Source organism: Hyperolius riggenbachi, chromosome 5, assembly GCF_040937935.1.
Source record: "Hyperolius riggenbachi isolate aHypRig1 chromosome 5, aHypRig1.pri, whole genome shotgun sequence".
NCBI classification, from domain to species: Eukaryota; Metazoa; Chordata; class Amphibia; order Anura; family Hyperoliidae; genus Hyperolius; species Hyperolius riggenbachi.
In genome coordinates, this window is record NC_090650.1 from 97,355,400 (window position 1) to 97,373,985 (window position 18,586).

Sequence of the window (18,586 nt, forward strand, 5' to 3'; positions counted from 1 at the left end):
TGAACCGCAAAACGCTAGCAAAACCGCTCAGTTTAGGTTTTGCTGAGCGTTTCCGCTAGCGGTTCAATACTTTACATTGAAGCGCTAACGCTCCCAAAATGCTGCATGTCCTGCGTTTGCGTTTCTGAGAAACGCAAACGCTCCTGTGGAAGTTGCCCCATCCATTAACATTAGCCCAGCGTTTTGGCAAACTGCTAGCATATCGCAGTGCTGCCAAAACGCTGCCAAAAGCGCTCCTGTGGGTTCCAGCCCTAACTCCTGCTACCTCACAAGCTACACTAACCCCCTGCCACCCCCAGCAGCTCTATTAACCACATTACCTATGCTTTGCTGGTTTTTATGACCCTCTGTTGGTAACCATTTGTCCCCCTCTAGGCAGCCAGTGGGTCTCAGCCAGGTAGTATGTGCAGCCATTTGTCCCCCTCTAAGCAGCCAGTGGGTCTCAGCCAGGCAGCATGTGCAGCCATTTGTCCCCCTCTAAGCAGCCAGTGGGTCTCAGCCAGGCAGTATGTGCAGCCATTTGTCCCCCTCTAGGTAGCCAGTGGGTCTCAGCCAGGCAGTATGTGCCGCCATTTGTCCCCCTCTTATGCGCAGCCCTGGAGTTATATGAGCCACCAGTCAGATGCGGGTCAGTGCAGAGCGGCAGGTATGGCAGCATTATACTGTGGCCGCGATCGGTATGGATGTCGGGGAGGCGGACGGAGATCAGCCTGCTTGGCTGTAAGTAAGAGGCATGCTATTCATGCAGAGCGCAGCGGAAGGCGTTATTACTTCCTGGTCTGCCGCTCTCTCACTGCGTGACCTCGGCGGCTTACGTGCGTCAGGGTCACGCAGTGAGAGAGCGGCAGACCAGGAAGTAACAGGACGGGGATCAGCGCGAGCCGGTATTGAAGATAGAGAAGCAGATGGAGGACTCGTCGGCTGGATCCCGGATCGGTATCAGCGTCTTCCGCTGCGCTTTGCATGAATAGCATGCCTCTTACTTACAGCCAAGCAGGCTGATCTCCGTCCGCCTCCCGACATCCATACCAATCGCGGCCACAGTATAATGCTGCCATACCTGCCGCTCTGCACTGACCCGCATTTGACTGGTGGCTCATATAACTCCAGGGCTGCGCATAAGAGGGGGACAAATGGCTGCACATACTGCCTGGCTGAGGCCAATATACCAGTACCAAATTGTTAACATTTGGAATATAAGACGCACTGACTTTTTCTCCCCACTTTTGGGGGATAAAAAGTGCGTCTTATATTCCGAAAAATACGGTAAGTTTTTCTCCTGAGTTTTCTCCTAGGAGATTATTTTTCATGTTCTTTTTAAAATAACTTTTCAGTACTCTACAATTCAAAAAGTACCGAAAAAGTAGTTGAAAAGGTACTATCAAAATTATTTTCAGTATATTATTGCTTGTTGGTGGGGGGAGGGCGTGGGAGGGGGGACAATGTAAGCAATAGTTTGAGAGGTAAGTGGGGAAATGTTAGGGAAAGGAGCGGTTTGAAGGCGTTTTATTTCAATTATAAGCAATTTTCAACTAGAGCACACAAAAAATTGTTCCAATTTCAAAAAACTTATATTGTTGTGAACTGAGTCCATTATCTCCATCAGGTGGTGGCGATAAGACAGCAAACAGGCACTATCAGGCAAGACAGCCCATTATTTAGAGAGAGTGTGGACATCCTCTGCAGTGCTTAACAATGTACATAGGAAGCCACTAACTATCCTCCAGAGAAGTCCCCAGTCTAATCTCTCGCCCATATGAGTACATTTACTATAGGCACTAGCGAGTTTGGTGTGAGACTGGTTCTACAAAGTATTGACTCAGGGGGCTAAATAATGTGGAAAACTTCAAGGGGGCTGAATACTTTTGCAAACCACTGTATATTTCCTACAAAGTACCTGTAGTGAAAAAAGTGCCCCTGATAAGTACTTGCCTAGATAGAGGGAAGCCTCGGAAAAATCTTCCAAACATATTCGACAAGTGCTTTATGTTTAAATGGATGTGCTCCTGTCCATGTTTTAGCGCAGGTGCAAGTGTGGTCCCGCAGCCTGGAAGAAAAAGAGGGTCCCAGCAAACAGCGGTGAGGTGAAAGAGGATCAGAGAAGCCTATGGATTATCTAGTGGCTTTCCTCTACTTAAGTATCTAACTTTTGTATTTTCAAAATAGGTTTGCTTTAAGTGTATCTAGTGATGTGAGGTCCCCAGTTTTTGTTTTTTTTTAGTTTTTTTTTTATTTTGTAGTGAGCTTTTAGGCTCATTTAACCCACTACATAAGATGGGTCTGGGTGATTAAATTTACAATAAAACTATAAGCATTTGTGCTTGGTATTAGGCCATGAATGACAGTTTCATTTGTAAACTTCGAATTAGAACAGGATCTTTGCACTTGTACAGTATGCTACAGAGATCACATGTCCGGAAACCACTCTGAAGTGTTCCTAGGTGTTTGTTCATTAGGTCTCTAATACTTTTTATGACAAGCCGGATGTAGAGAGCAGGAAGTGAGCAGCACAGAGTGTGAGGTCAGTTATCTTATCATCGTCCTCAGGAAAGTAAATTATATTAATGCTCAGTAACATGATAAAGTTTTTATCAGCATTCAGAAGTTTAAAAATAAAGGAATATGCAAACTACTGTAGTAGGACTTCCGCATGCAAGCAATGTTACCATGGTACAGCCACGGCGGTGTTGGCTTTTGCTGTATATGCTTTTCCCCTTTTTCCAAATAGCCATTCAGTGTATGTAAGATTAGTATGTGCATATTTAATTAGTAGGAGGCAAAAATATAAAAACTGCTTTGAGAAGCTCAGAAGCTCCACACAGGAATTCATTATTTATTTGGGTGCAAATTCACTCAAACACCAGCACTAAGTACATACGATTATTCACAAACTGCACAAATAACGCAGCTAGTATTGGAATTTTCATGGTCAGTAAAGGTGAACAGGGGACTATGCCATAAAGGTGGCCATACATCAGGCGACTTGGTGACAGATCAACCATCCGATTCGATTAATATAAGTGAATTGGATGAAAATCGGTGCCGCCAAGTACATGCCCGACCAACAATGCAACCAATTTCGGCCCTGAAATTGGTCACAGTCGATCGCGCATGCTCCAAGATGTTGGGTCGACTTGCTCGATCGGGTGTGCGGCTGGAATAGTGTGCAATTTTGCGATGCTCGACAAACGCGATGCAACCCCCGGTACTGTCCCCTCCTAATGATAATGGTGCTCAGGTGCAATGTATACATTCCCTTTGCGCCGCCTCCGGGCGCACTCCACTTGCCATACACGTGCAGCACGTGGTTTCCTAGTAAGGGGTGCGCTTATGACGTCAGACATCATACACACGGCCACGTTACTAGGCAACCACGTGGCACACATGTATGGTGAGTGGAGTGGGTCCGGGGCCTGCGGGAACAAGAGGAAGCAGTGGAAAGGTAATGTATACATTGCACCTGGACACCAGGGGGACATTACATTAGGGAAGGCACAGCGTCGGTCCGGCGAGGCGAACATATGCGGCGCACAAGGCTGATTCCCGAGAGATTTCATGGAGGCCTATCAAAACCCAAACTTCAGTATTTTGGAAAATTATAATACTGGAATATGAAAAGGTTTAATATTGTAGAGTCATGGTGTCTCATTCCATCTAGCATATTAAAGGTATCCTGAGGTGAGACTGAGAGATAAATGGTGGCTTACATTTATTTCCTTCTGTTTCTAATACTTTTAGCCATAAACCATGAACAAGCATGCCGGTAAGAGGTTTATGACAAATCTGTCAAGATTAGCTGCATGCTTGTTTCAGGTGTGTGATTTAGACACTACAGCAGCCAGATAGATCAGCAAGACTGCCAGGCAACTAGTATTGTTTAATAGGTAATAAATATGGCAGCTTCCATATATCTCACACCTCTGGTTCCTTTTAAGCTCGTATCTACAAAAGTTGTCCCAAGTCTTTGAATGATCTTTCAGTCTGGTTTAGTAGCCACACAATCATGGGGAAGACTGCTGACCTGGCAGTTGCCCAGAAGACAGTCATTGGCATCCTCCACAAGGAGGGTAAGCCACAAAAGGTCATTGCTAAGGAAGCAAGCTGTGCAGAGTGCTGTATCCAAGCATATTAATGGCAACTTTAGTTAAAGGGTAAAAGAAAGTATCAGAAAAAGGTGGTCCTTTTCTAAGTGTGTACAGGTGTCTGCCAATGCCTATCAACTGCTGGAAAACTGTGCCCCATTACTATTATCTCTCATCCAAATATTAGGCAACACACTCCCCCTTGTCCTGCCCTCAGCCCTCTCCATACAGTAAAACAGAAAAGGCTGCCCATGTGCTGAACCCAATCTACACTTTAGCAATAAGGAAATGCAATGATCTAGATCAGTGTTCCCCCAACCCTGTCCTCAGGGCCCAACAGTGCATGTTTTGTGGAAATCCACAGAAGTAGTTAGTTAATCAGCTCGGCTGGGACACTAATTACCTCACCTGTGATGGTTTGTGGTTTCCTGCAAAACATGCACTGTTGGTGGGCCTTAAGGACAGGGTTGGGGGAACTATGATCTAGATAACTTTCCTACCCCGGAGATCTCCTTTAAGCAGCACCCTGAAAAACAAGAGGTTCCTTCACCAAGTTGAGCCTAAAGGCCTGTACCCACTAAGTGATTTTCCAACGATTTTTTGAATGACTGGCAATTTTTTGAGCAACAATCATTTCTGCGTCGTGCTGGGTACAGACATAAAATTACACGAACGCTGCTTGGCGACACACAGTGACAAGGACCGTCACGGCGGATCGGATCTTTAAGATCCCTGACAACTCCATGCAAATTACCGCCTTCCCTTCGCCCAGTCGTGTGCGGTCACGTGACGTCACGCATTCATGCCAGAAGATGGATCGTGGACCGCCTTTGGGATCCATCTTCCTGGGTCGTCAGGCAAGTATTCAGCTTAGCAACTATTATGACAAAATGTTGAATATTCTACTTAAACCCTGATAAACCAGGAAGTCACTGCTAATTATATAACACACTGCTTCCTGAAACAAAGAAAAATCTGAAGCCACAGAAAAAGTAAAATAAGCATGCCGCTTACATATTTACACAGGTCACCCCCTTCAGGTACACTTGTAGGTAGGTTCGGATACGATTGGCACAAGATGCTGTAAAAGACAGACACTTAGGGGGTAGCAGGTTTTGACAGCCGTGTCTCCAGATCAAACAGCCATAATTGATAGAGTAGATAGAATAAAGTATCCAGGCACCAGCCGCAGCAGATAATGCTTCACAACCTTTAATTCATCCCCAACAACACTGACATACATATAGTGGAGGCCTTACAGCCGTTTCACAGGATTAACCTGCTTCCTCAGAGGCAACCAGAGGTTACTGTATAGATTTAGTATTCTATCTACTATAACCTTTAGGTACTCACAGATTTTCTGGCAGATTATTTACCAGCATTTCCAATCTGATTTCCAACCATTTTCTGTTCACCTCAGAAATCGATCGGACATGCTGGAAATAATCGATCTGACAGTAAATCTGCCAGAAAGTCTCAGTGTGTACCTAGCATCAGTGTTATAAAGCTTTAAAATCTATATGAAATCTATATGGATACCTTATGTCCAAACACAGGGTTATTGTTTAAAAAATGTGGTCTTGAGAGTTGCATCGATATGTAACACCATTGGCGATTAACTTGACATTCATCATTGTTTATACCACAGTAAAACGTTTTGAAAACAAATTTTACGGAAACCTAAATCCATACAGTATATGGAAACCATTTACCCTTCCAGAAATACCAACATTCTTACACATGGGAAACTATGCAGTTGGTGCCTCACTGCAGACAGTCAGACAGGAGCTTGGCTTGTATGTACTTGCACTGATAAGTAAATATTCCTTCAGTCTGAAGAATGCTTCCAGTTGTTGCCTTATTTAATAAGGCACTGCACTGAGCAATAACAGTGCAAAGTGCAGGAAGCTGTATCAGAGTTCAGTTTAGTAAAGACAGACAGCTTGAGCCTCGATTGACTGCTAGTGAGAGCCATCCACTTTATGATGCTGGCCTGATACTATAATTGATCTGTTAGAGGGAACTCAAGGTGAGAGACATGCATGGCAGGGCTATAATGATTCAGCTGCAGCTTCGCAACAGTACAGGTGTCGCATCTGTAGATGCAACAGAGCTGGGTCAAAGCTTTTACAAAGGGGCCACAGAGGCCCTATGGAGAGGAGGAGGAAGAAGAATTATTGGGGGGGGGGGGGGGGGGGTATGATTGATTCTATTTTTTTTTTCCTGGTTCACATGTGGTTTCATATAGAGAAATAGCAGGGCTAGTGCTGAATAGTCTTAAAGAAAACCTGAACTGAAAACTAAACATCAAAATAAACGTGCACACGTCATACTTACCTCCAGTGCAGTCTACTCAATCGCTTTCTCCTCTCCTGCATCCTGTTTGTACACTGTGATCAATGGAGTTCTCCAACCTACATTTTGAAAATGGCCAGTACCCCATAACAGCTTTCTATTCAGCACGCTGTTAAACTGTATCGCCCACTTGAGCCATCAGGAAACATGGACCTTGCTCATAAGTTGTCCTTTCAATCATAGCTGAGCGCAACTGATATATTTCAGTTCTGACAAAATCTTGCACTGGCTAGGAGGGGAGCAGAGCATCTCTTCTGCCCCAAAGACGTAAGGACAGGTACGTCTTTAATCCTGCGACACCCCTCCCCCTCCCATTCAGACAGAGCCTGTCCATTTTAACCTCAAGTACTCTCAGTCAAACATCTGATCTGCATGCATGTTCAGGGCCTATGGCTAAAAGTATTAAAGGCAGAGGATCAGCAGGACAACCAGGCAAATTGCACTGTTTAACAGGAAATAAATAGGCAGCCTCCATATCCCTGTCACGTTAGTTGTCCTTTAAAGCAATGTAGTGTCGCACTGTTTTTATCTGTGGGGAATGCTTGTGAAACAAAACAAAATATTGTAAATAACGGTGTCAATGCATGTTAAGATAGTAGTTCTCCATACAATTTCTAATAATGGCCATACGCCTGGGGGCAAGATTTGTTCTTTACAAAGGCAAGGTCACAGCCATGGTTTTGTATGATTTCCCAATGTTCAAGGACTGGTTTGCTCTATTCCCTCCCCACCCCCAAAAAAGGAACGCAAATTGCATGTGCACTTGCTAGGCATTTCTGGTGAAACTGCAAAATCCTTATAAGCTGTACTGAGCAAGAAAGAAATGCAACCATACGAATGCAGCATACAAAGTATTTGGGATTCCACAAGAATCATATCAGTGGTCATTAGAGCACCATCATTTACATGGTTATTAAAAAAAACCACCATCTGCGATCATCACCATCAGCAAAACTTGAATGCTTGAGGCAGTTACTGCTCTCCCTTATCTCACAGCAAGAGTTTACACAGGGTCACTTGTTCTCTACAGTCTTATCTTTGTTACACAAAAGCAAAAGGAAGAACTTTTATTTTTTTTTTGCTGTTAAGGCTTGCCAGTCAAACCAGCTCTAAACATCTCACATTTTTTGTGTGTAATATTCTAATTTTTGCAATAAAAGAAAAAAATAAAACATGAAGACACAGGACTATGTATTCCATAAAGCACTGATGAAGCAATCAGTGCTACATAAAAACATGATAAAGTATCTAGTTTTGGCACTTAAATGGAAAAAAACAAAAAGTCACAGTACAGTCCCTTAAACTATTGTAGAAACTTATGGGCGAGTCCTCAGGTCTCAGTCAGTAACATTAGCCAACAAATAGCATTTCAGCACAATACTTGGAAACCCGATGTACCGGTTGTACGAGGCAGGGTTACAAGGTACATTCAAGAATTAAAAATAAAGAAGTTCTGTCAGCTTAGAGGCTATATATACTGCAATTAATACCAGTACATTTTCTACATCTCTTGGCAAAGTTATTGTCACCTCTAAATAAAGGAAACTGTATTTTTGGTGTACATGAAGAAGTTTGTTTTTCTGCATAAAACACTCAACCTGTCACTATGGAAACCAAGGTAAGCCAAAACAAGAAGTAACTAATGCAGTTTCACATGTCAGGTGCTCTTCCAGTGACAGCAGGAATGTACACATACCACATATTGGGGTGGATCTATAATCATAATGTAGGTATTTGGATATAGATCTAGCCCCGTGGCAGTGGCCGTACTGCAATGTTTTTAGTTTAGATAACAATTACTGGGGTGGATCTAGATATATATATATATATATATATATATATATATATATATATATATATATATATATATATATATATATATAAATACATACATAATATAGGCATTTGGATACAGATCTAGCTCTGGGGCAGCAGCCATACTCTAGAGTGTTTTCAGTTTAGATATGAAACCTAGAAGTACAGAGAGGACGGATGAGTGCCTGGCCAGTATATAGCGAAGTTTGTCGGGAGGGTGGCCAACTTGTAACTCTATTATGGAGGCATTTGGTGGAATTTTAACCACGTCATGCAAAATAGATGTTTATAACTGTCCTGTTTGTGAACCTTTAATATATAGAGCAGCGTTTCTGAAACCTGTCCTCGTGACTTCCCAATGGTGTATGTTTTGCAGGCGACCTCCCCTATGCAGAGGTGGGGTAATTAGTGTCTCAGCTACGTGGAATCCACCTGAAACACTAATTACTCCACCTGTGCATAGGGGAGGTTGCTTGCAAAACATGCACCATTGGGGAGTCACGAGGACTGGTTTGAGAAACACTGGTATTGAGGATGTTTATAAAAGTCCTGCTATTCAACTAAAACGCACATGCTGCAATAGCGCTTGTGGAGGCGTGCGCGCATTTGAACCCTTCTTCCAATGGCATGAAGTGGTTAAACAATGTATTTTAAAATGTTACAACTTTTCGCAATAGGGCTCCTTAAAACAGAATTGGGGATACCTACACATGATGGATTCTTGGTTGAGCTATTCCAAAATGACCGCCTTGGCCAAGTACACAGTGTGCATATAAACTTTACCGAATCAAACAGGTAACGACTTAAAGGGTCATTTATCAGTTACCAAGCTGAGGGCTCTCCAGGTTCTTCGCTCTCTGAATACAGAAGATAAAACAGAGGGCAAGGCATACTATAAATATTAAAGAGAATCTGTACTCTAAAATTTTTACAGCAAAAAGCATACCATTCTATTCATTATGTTCTCCTGGGCCACTCTCTGCTGCAATCCTGGCTTGTAATTAACAGTTTTAGGCAGTGTTTACAAACCAGCGTGTGATAGGCTCACATAATCAGAGTGTGTGAGTCATACAGAGCCTGCAGGGGGTCTGCAGAGGGTGTGTATCGCTTCTATCCAATCACAAGCAGCCCTGCACATTCCACACATTCCAGCCTTAGCCCACAGAGCAGACAGAAGAAAACAGATTAGATCATATAACAGAGATAACCCAGCCACTGTGCAATTAGGAAAGGCTGCAGTAAGCCAGAGCACATTAGAACAGGCAAAGGAACTTATAGGATAGAAGAACTAAGGCTGAACATTTTGTTACAGAGTCTCTTTAAGAAAGAAAGCTTTGCAGTCTAAATATAGTAATGCTGTAGTTATGCACTGAACCAGATATCGCATTATGATGCAAGTTGGCAGCCGACGTTTGGGTCAAATGCAGGTTGGATAAAGTTAATCTTATAAATAAGGAGACAGGTTTTAAATTGTATATTATGCCAGACTGTAGCTACATAGTTTGGTTGAAAAAAAAGACATCTGTCCATCAAGTCCTACTAGAAAAAACAAAAAACACCACCATCCTGAACCTGCACATATCCCTGTTGATCCAGTTCTGCTTTAACATTGCTGCATGTGATCTAAGTAGCAAGACTGCACTACGTGTTTGTTATTATACACATGGCATTTCATCCACAAGCAAAAACAAGCGGAATTGTTTGGGAAGGAATATTTCTTTAAGAGAAGATGTGTGGAGAAGTTATTTTTGCAGAGAATCCAGGGGCCTGGAAAGAGCCCAACAAAATCATGTGCCCATTTAAGATCCCTGCCAGCTGGTTGTGACCAGGTCTGGCACTGACTGGCTTCAAAGCATTATTAGCGTAATTAGCAGACCTATTCCAGCTATAAGGCACATTTCTGAGACCTTTGTATGTGAACAAATGAGAAAAGTTGGACATGGAGGGGGTACAAATTTACAGTTTACTTCTAAGTAACACATTTTGGGCCTGATGCAAGTAGTAAAATTTCTGTGCGCAGGTTACCATAGCAATGCACACTGCGCTAAACCGATTACGCATGCAGCTCTCCTGCTATTAGTAGCGGTAAAACTGCTCTTTGCTACCTGTGCATGGCAACTTTAATGCTGCTTTTCAGGCCCTTAATATTTTGCAATTAGTAATAAAAAAGCCACAAACTTTACTGCAACAGGGGGAAAAAAATATCAGTTTAAAAAGAAAAATTCCACTTCTATGGGAAAATGTAATATAAATCATATTAAAACATTTTTATTGCTATAAGAATAATTTTTCCCTTCTCTTTTCAGCCAGCTTTGATGACGCTCTGCCAACTGGGCGTATTTACAATCATGGCAACAGAATGTACACGATTTCCATATTCCTGTTCATATAGCCAGTTCTCTACTGTTTCTGTGCACACAGAACACTCTGCATAGCATCATGCACACTCTTTAGTTCACTGCAGTTAGGGCCCGTTCAGACTGCAAAACGCGGATGGCCATGCGTGCGGAACGCAACGCGTACGAACGCACGCCATCCGCATTTGTGTGCGTTGCGCGGCTGATCCCATCACTGAAAAGTGAATGGGACAGCCGCGCGTTTTTGTAAAGTCTGCGTGCAGCATGCGTTCCCGGACCGCACAGGTCCGGAACGCATGCAGTGTGAACATCAGACAGTGCAGTCTATGCACTGTCTGATGTCGTGCGTGTCTGCCTTCTGCACACGTTTCCAAAACGCGGCTGGAAACGCGTGCAGTCTGAACAGGCCCTTAGACTTTCACCTATACTGGGCAATACAAAAGTATCATCTAATGCCTGGTACACACCATGCAATTTCCTGTCAGATAGACAGTCGAATAGATAATTTCCAACAGGTCCGATTTGATTTCCGATCGTTTTTCTGATCGATTTTGTATAGAAGTGATCAGAAAATCGATCGAAAATCTGATTGGACCTGCTGAAAATTATCTATTCGACCATCCATCTGATGGAAAAAATTGCATGGTGTGTACTAGTCAAAGGGTGAGAATTAAATGTTTGGGTTCTGCTGTCATTTACGCCTACAGGAGAATTCCTCCAAGCTCATTAAAACTCAAAATAGTTTGCTATTATGAGACAAAAAAAAAGACTATTTTTACTTTCTTTTGAAGCAATTCACAAACAAGGAATAAACAGATTTAAAGGGAAATTATGCATTTGGTATAAAACTACCATAAATATAGAGCAGAGCTGCTAAAATCTTATTTGCAAATTACTGTAATGTTATTAAACATGAGTTTTCCATCTCAATCTTCAGCCAGCCATAGTTACCAAAAAAAATAGGCTACAAGTTCAAACTGCACTCTTTGAAACCTTGACAACAGCACTGTGTTTGGAAATGAGTGAAAGCTACAATCATTTGTATTACACAGCGCTAAAATAAATTTGATGGTAGTACTGGTCCAAATTCTCATATCAGTCCCCCAAATAAATAATGACATCCTTTCTATTATCTTTCTAGATAGTCTGAGAACTATGCTAAAAACATCGGACTACATCTGATAAATAATGTGTATATTCCAGCACACTGCCCCTGGCATTCCGATCTTCATAGGGGGGAAACAGCTGTTAGAAAAATGCATGTGGGCTGATGTTGGACACCACACTGTACAAGGATTGACCAGCACTTCCTATTCACAGCAACTTGAAGGGATTCAGATGCATTCCAAAGTGCAAATTAAATCAGGTTTATGGATAATGATATGTCGTAACACCAAAAAGTCAAATGGAGCAATAGTCATGTGACCGTACCAGTACAGTCTCTTCCATAGGGCAGGTGTTCCGACAGATTGAAGAGTAGATATCATATCCTTACTTCAATTCATCTCCCTCTGTAAAGACAGTCGTCAGGCAACAGACATAGGCCTCAAGTTGTTTTGGACGAGATTCCATCCGTCCTCAAGCCAAAAAAACTGCACAATACTACAAACCACCACAGCATCCTATAAACACCATTCACCAAATCATTATCCAATCACAGTACACCAATAAAATTTGGATGGACCAATCAAACCTCCTCTAGGCAGACATGATGGGAGACTGTAAGAAGATCAGATCGGGACACTACTACACTGATGTGTACCAAGAAACGGGGGAAGGAGAACACGATTGTCTCAAGAGGAAAATTCAGCTAGCCTCTCATGGGCCTACAAGTCTTACAAGGTAGCTTTATTTTAACACTAGATTATTTTATGTAAAAAATAAAAAAAATAGATAAAACACAGTCCCTTAAAGAGAATCTGTATTGTTAAAATCGCACAAAAGTAAACATACCAATGTGTTAGGGGACATCTCCTATTACCCTCTGTCACAATTTCGTCACTCCCCACCGCATTAAAAGTAGTCAAAAACAGTTTTAAAAAGTTTGTTTATAAACAAACAAAATGGCCACCAAAACAGGAAGTAGGTTGATGTACAGTATGTCCACACATACAAAATACATCCATACACAAGCAGGCTGTATACAGCCTTACTTCTGAATCTCAAGAGATCATTTGTGTGTGTACCTTCTGTCCCCCTGCAGCTCTCACCCACTGAAGTGACAGGCTTCCTGCAGACAGCTCTGCCTATGTCGTTAATTCCTCAGTATGTGACAGCCCAGCTCCTTTCACAGCCTAACAGAGGAGGATTTTTATCCAGCTCTCTTCTATCACTGATAAGATGGCAGAGAGGCTGCTGGCTTATGTAAATAACACATACTGGAGTGTACATAGAGGAACAGATCAGCACGGAAGAGTTGGCAACCTTCCAGACACAGGGCGACAAGTCTGACAGGGGAAAGATACATTGATTTATTACAGAGCCAGTGATAGTAGAAAGTGCTGCAGTAAGCCAGCACACATTAGAACAAGTTTAGGAACTTGTAGTATGGTAGAAAAAAACATTGTAATTTTTGTTACAGAGTCACTTTTGGGTTGCTTTGCCATGGCCAAACTCTTTTCTGCTCCCACACAGAAAAGAACTTTGTTGTTGCATTGCATTTCAGTCCTTGGGGGATAAACTGTAACCGCAAATGCTGCCAACTCCAGAACCTGTATGTAACGTTTGGGAAATCTCAATCTACCACGATGCTTGACTAAACTGCAAACGGCATGAGATGAATGCCCCCATTCATGTTAATTATTACACTATTGCAACGCATTGGAGACAGGCGGTCTGAACCTACCCTAAAGGACTTCTGCAATAATACGGATATGGAGGGTGCCATTTTTCACTCCCTTTGACAAAAAAATTCTACTTGGCTGGCTGTAATTTAAATTATTTGCCTCTAAAGATTTCTAAATCATAGACCCAAAACTACTATCCAGATCAGGCATTCTGACTGAAGCCTGACTAGCCCAGGGCTGAGCAAACTTTAAGCAGTCCTAAAATTCCAACCCCCCCCCCCTGCAGATTTGCGAACGGGGGATTTGAAAATAACCTTAATCGCCAATTACCGTGTTGCGTCTCCATGGCAAAAGAGTGTCACATGAAGTGACATTAGGACTTGCCAGCGTATTACAAGGTGGCAGCCAGCGTGTAATACGCTGGCACATCCCAGCGTCCCATTATGTGACATCCTATTATCATGGAGAAGCGACGTGGGAATTGGCGATCAAGGTGAGTTTCAAATCCCTCGCCACCCACTCGCAACACTGTACGGAGAGGGTAGAGGAATCTGCCCACCAATCCAGCACACGCAGGCCCGATACAACTGTAGCTTGCCCAGTGCTGGACTAGCCTGTAACTTTTGTGCAACGCTGAAATAGCAAAAAGACAAGATACAGAACATTTAAAGGGACTCCGAGCAGTGCAGAAACTATGGAAAGATGCATATCATTTTAAAGCTCTCTTTCTCCTCTTTCCAATGATATATAAACCGGCGCCATACGCCTTTTAGTGTTCGCTATTTTCGCGATTGAAATTGCAGCGGCCGCGATTTCAATCGCGAAAATAAAGAAAACTAAAAGGCGTAGAGCGACGATTTAGGTGTCGCCAGAAAGAGGAGAAAGAGAGCTTTAAAATGAGCACTTTAAAGGGACTCCGAGCAGTGCAGAAACTATGGAAAGATGGATATCATTTTAAAGCTCTCTTTCTCCTCTTTCTGGCGACACCTAAATCGTTGCCCTACGCCTTTTAGTTTTCTTTATTTTCGCGATTGAAATTGCGGCCGCGGCAATTTCAATCGCGAAAATAGCGAAAACTAAAAGGCGTAGGGCGGTGGTTTACATATCATTGGAAAGAGGAGAAAGAGCGCTTTAAAATGATATGCATCTTTCCATAGTTTCTGCACTGCTCGGAGTCCCTTTAAAGTGCTCTTTTATCCTGGTGGCCTCAAAGCGCCAGAGCTGCAGCCACTAGGACACGCTCTATAGGCAGTAGCAGTGTTAGGGAGTCTCTCGCAAGGCCTCTTCACTGAATAGGTAGGGGATTACTGAACTGAGAAAGCAGAGATTCAAACTCTGTACACTATCCTAGACACCTCAGTTTATAGCAATACCTGAAACTGCTACAGTTATGCACATTATTTTCAGTCTGCGCAGAAAATCCTTTACAGACATATACAGTCTGGTCTGTAAAGCTGCATTTACTGATATATGAAAGGAATACAATAGCAAAACACAAAAAAGTGGGGCCTATTGTAATTTTCCCAAAATTAATTGAAGAGGATAGGGGGGTTGGGACAAACATAGCACAGTCACCGGTCTTTTTGGGCACAGAAGTCTACACATCTGGCCAAAGATACAGAGGTCTTCATTACTTCACACGGATATCGCATCTTCAAGTATAAGTGAAATGTTCTGGTTACAATTGATAAATGATATGGTGTTGAGATTCGTTTTCTGAAGATATGAGCAGAACACGAGGTGAAATGTTTTCAGCATGAAATGATATATTATTTTCTCCAAAACTGTAATTTATTGTTCTATGTATGACATCTCCCTTAGATTCCTGATCATTTTCTGCTTCTTTGGATGATATTGGTGTATGAATAACTCAGTGTCAGTACGGAACAATGGAGCTGGAAGTGACATAAGCACAGAAAGTAATACATTCTTCATCTTTTTTTCTTACCTGTATGCTTGTGATTATGAAGTAACCAGCGTGCTCAGTTCACAGGTTCTCAAAATGCGGTACGTGGATACTTTTAACATACGTTTGAATCTAGTAACTAAATTTTTGGCATCCGTTTAATTGAACTTCCCTGTCATTCTGATCTGCCTAACCAAAAGCCCAGCAATGGAAACCACTCAGGGCCAGTGGCGGCTCCAGCTTCAGATTTTTGGGGGGGCTCAAAGGGGGCACAAGGGTTAGCAGGTGGGGCTCACGGGGGCACTTTTGCGCCGCAGCAAAGAAATGGGCGTAGTCATGACATCATGTGGGCGGGGCTAACTGTAACATAGTTGTACCAGCTAATTTAGTTACATTAAAAAAAACTCTCACCTCAGGTTCACTTTCATGTTAACTCCTTCCTGATGACAAACCCTAATCGTTCCTTGAAAAAACTCCCTACTTGATGAATAACCCTAACTTCCCTCCAAATTGTAGTTAATTAACATCATTAGTAAACATTAAAAAAGCATTTCAACACAATTTGTGTGCACGACTAATAAAGCTATACGTTTTGGGGAGAATTTGAGATAATGTTCCTATTCCAGGGTGAACTAGGTAAATCCAGCTTTTGGAAGGCGTTACACGTATCATATTGAGAAACACAGATGGTCTGCGCTCTATGGAGTCCGCAGAACATGCAAATGAGAGCTGAGTCACCATTGGTAACTTAAAAAAAAAAAAAAACAGCAGTGTCCACGTGGCTGCTGCTAGTGTCAACTAAACTAAGGTATTGGCAAGCTTTTACAATGTTATTTAAATCTTGTAGGACCATTAAGTGGAGGGGACATTAGAGTAGTACAATTCTCGCCTGGAAAAGGACATTAAAGTAAACCTAAACTCCTAAACTGAAGGGAAAAAAAATCCTGTTTAGAACTTGACTGTGGTTCCTTTTTTTTAATCACTGTAAGGTGGAAGAATTCAGGGCTCTAAGGACAGTTTTTTTTCACAGTTGAACTACAATCAAAAAATAACACTCAATAATTAGAGGTCATAAAACTCCTGTGTGGTTGAGAACGCCTTGTGACTGCAGATTAAAAAAAAGTATATTTCAAGATTCGCTTGCATCATGAAAGCTGAATACGGATCAGGTTGTTTCGGCACCATGACGTGGTAAATTTCGGTAATTGGCCCCCCAGCCAATCATTTGGGTGCCCAATGCAAGTAACAGCCGATCAGCTACTACATAGAATTTAACAGTTGTAGCCGAACATGGAAGATCAGCTACATGTCTCAGTAGTTTGAGCGCCCAAATTAAATTAGTGCTAGGCACATTTAGGGGGGTTAGGCACTGGTTAGGGGAAGGTTAAGGTTAGGCACCTCCATGTGGGGGGGGGGGGGGGGGGGGGGGTTAGGACTAGGCATCAGAATGTAGCCACATTACCACCAAGCCCTAGTGAAGTCTCTGTGCTACTGTGCAGACGCGAGTCGCCTTCGTCTGGGCAATGTGGGCAAGCTCCATACAACTTTGGGGGTCTCAGCGCTGGAATAGAGGGATGGAGAGGGCTGGTGAAAGCCTCTGTAGGGTTCAGAGGCTTCCCTGTCCCAAGGTAAGAATTTACATTTTTTACTTTAAAATCTCTCAGATTTGTCATAAAATCAAATAAGGACAATGGGATTCAAAGAAAGCCCTGGAACTATAGTACAGGTGTTTGTCTCATCGGTTTATTTTTACTTCAGATCTGAATGGCTCAGCACCATCTTATGCTTCAGGGGCAATATTATGGTTTTTGCTACTCAAAACAAACTGATGGTATAACAGTAACACTGTCTAGTTTAGGGCAATGGAAGTCTGCTCTGTGGCTGAATAATGTACTAGTTAAGGACGACTCTGCCTTTGACAAAGGAGACCAGGATTGAACCTCGGCTCTTCCTGTTCAGCAAGCCAGCACCCTATGCAGTGAGGAGACCTTGGGCAAGATTCCTCAACACTGGTACTGCCTATAGAGCATGCTCTAGTGCAGTGATGGCTAACCTTGGCACTCCAGCTGTGGTGAAACTACAAGTCCCATGAGGCATTGCAATACTCTGACAGCTCTAAGCATAGCTCAGGGAGGCAGAGGCATGATGTGATTTGTAGTTTTGTCACAGCTGGAGTGCCAAGGTTAGCCATCACTGCTCTAGTGGCTGCAACACTGGCACTTTGAGTCTGCCAGGAGAAAAGCGCAATATAAATGTTCTTTGTCTTGTCTGCGTAGCATAAATAACCCTTCATATAGGTCATGGATAATAGCAAGAGCGCCAGGATTGAATGTTCTATGCACCTACCTGTCTTCAGACTAGCATTATGCATGTACGATCAGCACACCCAGCAACCCTGAATGTTCATATTAATATACCTGCACTCTGACACTGAGGCTCCTCCACAGCTTGCATTACTCATTTGCAAGCTTTATGCAACAGCCGATGACCACACAGAGAACTCAGTAAGTAAAGAGTGAAATCTCGTACTGCTTCCTGCGGCCACAGATAACCGGTCACATGGTGAAACACTCTAGAAAGAGTACATTATATTACATAAGAGAAATGAGCACCATCACTGGGGCAGACAAAGAATTTACTGGCATGATTAGGCGTAGCCTTGCATAAAGTGGGAAAATGGGCAAGAAAACAAACATTTACCAGAGGAGCTCAGGATTGCTTTCAAGATGATCGATATGTTGGCTTTTTATGGGTCATCACAACAGAGAGCGCAGCCTGTGCACTTAAATACAGTATTCCCCAGAGCAACGAAACTCTTGTTAATCCGTTCTTGGCGGTCTAAGATTGTACCAGCAAGTCGGCAATCCAATATTTATGCACTATTATGCTCTGTTAAAGCAGCAGGGGAAAGAGCTTCTGCCACACAGCTATTAAAGGCTGATGCACACTAAAAAAAAAAAAAAAAATGTAACCTATTACTAAGATTTAATCACTTGCTGGCACTTCTCGTAGGTGCAACAAAATTTGTCACAGAAGCGCTGGATTTTATTTCAGTGTTCCTCGACATTACTATAGTATATTCACCTTTATAAAAGGCAGTGTTTGCTAGGTATATCCTATTGTAGGCAAGATCATGTCACTTACCCCCCACACAAATCTATTTGAAAGGAGTACTCCATAATTGTGTGTAAATCTCTCCAAATCTATCATTTACCATTTTCAGTCTCTAAACTTTCTAAACTTACTACAGTATAATGGAAGTGCAACATGTTCAAGTGTCTCCTA

At 42.5% G+C, this 18,586-nt stretch overlaps 1 protein-coding gene across 6 annotated transcripts in view; it reads right to left on the reverse strand.

Moving 5' to 3' along the window:
* Positions 1-18,586, reverse strand: part of OSBPL3 (oxysterol binding protein like 3) — a 277,877-nt gene that overhangs the window by 193,706 nt on the left and 65,585 nt on the right. Inside the window, exon 1 of one of the 6 annotated variants that reach the window (XM_068236037.1) lies at positions 6,420-6,493. The exons of the other annotated variants lie outside the window; for them this stretch is intronic. The gene's annotated coding sequence lies outside the window, so the exon portion shown is untranslated. Of the gene's footprint in view, positions 1-6,419; positions 6,494-18,586 lie in introns of those variants that run through there. 6 annotated transcript variants of the gene reach the window in all.